This window comes from Sapajus apella, unplaced genomic scaffold (genome assembly GCF_009761245.1).
Source record: "Sapajus apella isolate SASKATOON/1434 unplaced genomic scaffold, GSC_monkey_1.0 scaffold41, whole genome shotgun sequence".
NCBI classification, from domain to species: Eukaryota; Metazoa; Chordata; class Mammalia; order Primates; family Cebidae; genus Sapajus; species Sapajus apella.
Genome location: NW_022436981.1, coordinates 10462852 through 10464952, shown reverse-complemented (window position 1 = coordinate 10464952; position 2101 = coordinate 10462852). Strand labels below are relative to the sequence as shown.

At 42.2% G+C, this 2101-nt stretch overlaps 1 protein-coding gene across 2 annotated transcripts in view; it reads left to right on the top strand.

Moving 5' to 3' along the window:
• LOC116565835 (glutathione S-transferase A4-like) overlaps positions 1-2101 on the top strand; it is a 13353-nt gene that overhangs the window by 9458 nt on the left and 1794 nt on the right. The window lies entirely within an intron of this gene.

Sequence of the window (2101 nt, the reverse complement as noted above, 5' to 3'; positions counted from 1 at the left end):
GTGTGTGTGTGTGTGTGTGTGTGTGTGTGTGTGTGTGTGTGTGTGTGGTGGGTTTTGTTGTTGTTGTTTGTTTGTTTTGAGACAGGGACTCACTCTGCTGCCCAGGTTGGAGTGCAATGGCACGATCAGGGCTCACTGCAGATTTGACCTTTTGGGCTCAAGCGATCCTCCCACCTCATCTTCCAGAGTAGCTGGGACTACAGGTGTGTGCCACCATGCATGGCTTTTTTTTTCTTTTTTTTTCTAAGAGATGGGGATTTCTCTACGTTACCCAGGCTGGCCTCTAACTCCTGGCCTCAAGCAGTTCCCTGGCCATGGCCTCCCAAAATGTTGGGATTGCAGGTGTAAGCCACCATTCCCAGCCCAAGAACACTGTTTTAAAAATCATTCTTTTCTTCATTTTGGTTATTTTTCTCTTACTTATTTACAGGATCTGCTAGGAAATAAAACTTTATGAGGTGGGAAAAGAATTGATTATTTTGATGTCTAGCATGAACATTTAGTACTTTCCTGTTTTTAGTGCTTTTAAAACTTTTCATCCGGACAAAGCAACACTGACAAGTCTGTCTTTGTTGCTTCTCCCTCCAGGTCCTACCAGACAGCCCTGCCAGCTTTGAGCTCCCCTGGTGCTGGGGCCCCACATAGTTCCTCCATTGCTCAGAGCATCTGCTTAGGGGGCAGTGCCAGCCTCCTGTTGCACTGCCCCAGCCCTCAACAGAATTCTGGTCCTACCAGACCTTACCCGGCCTCTGTTCTAATTCCTGAGAAACATTTTATCTAATTGGGAACCAAGGATCTTGTGGTTTAAGAATTAACAGTTTTTCTTATTATAAAAGAAATGCAAGTTCATGTAGCTACATTAGACATTTGTGTAAACCAAAGGAAGAAAAGAAAAAAGACTGGCCAGGCGCATTGGCCAGTAATCCCAGCACTTTAGGAGGTTGTAATCCCAGCACTTTAGGAGACTGAGTTTGACGGATCACCTGAGGTCAGGAGTTCAAGACCAGTCCGCCCAACATGGTGAAGCCTCATCTCTACTAAAAAATATAAAAATTAGCCAGGTGTGGTGGCGCATGCCTGTAATCCCAGCTACTCGGGAGGCTGAGGCAGGAGAATCACTTGAACCTGGGAGGTGAAGGTTTCAGTGAGCGGAGATTGCGCCACTGCACTACAGCCTGGGTGACAGTGAGACTCTGTCTCAAAAAACAAACAAATAAAAAACAGAAAAGAGAGGAGATGAGAATAAAAGAAAAAAGACCTATAATCTCACCAGCCAAATGTTATTTGCATGAGATTTCCTGGCTTATAATTTTACATTTTCCCTCCAAATAGGGTTATACTAAAGATTGTTTTGTGGCCTGCATTTAACATTCTTTTCAATTATCATGAAATATTTACAGGTCAATAAATATTCTTCTGCAATAGTATGCTATTTTATTTTCATTAATCAATAGAGTCACATCTTCTTAAAAAAAAAAAAATCAGAGCTATGGCCAGGCATGATATTTCATGCCTATAATCCCAGCACATCAAGAGGCTGAGGAGGGCAGATCACTAGAGGTCAGGAATTTCAGACCAGCCTGGCCAACATGGTGAGACCCTGTCTCTACTAAAAATATAAAAAATTAGCCAGGTATGGTGGTGCTCACCTGTAATCCCAGCTGCTCAGAAGGCTGAGACAAGAGAATCACTTGAACCCAGGAGGCAGAGGTTGCAGTGAGCCAAGATCACACCACTGCACTCCAGCCTGGGTAACATAGTGAGACCTCATCTCAAAAAAAAAAAAAAAAATCAGAGCTATGTAAAAAGAACATAAATTCAGAAGTCTCGTTCGCACCCCTTCCCTCCCACCATCCTGCTTCCATAATCACTTTTATTGGCATCCTATGTATAATTTCCAATGTTCTTATTTTTGCAGATAAAAGCAAATCAGAATATATAGTCATATTCTTTGCCACTCCCAACTTTCTTGCACAAAACAGAAAATAGTGTATATTCTGTTATGCCCCGGGCTTTTTAAAATTGTTAATAAACAGTGTATTTTAGAGATCTTTACTTGTCAATACAAGGACCTTCCTCTTTCCCCTTACATAAAAGCATT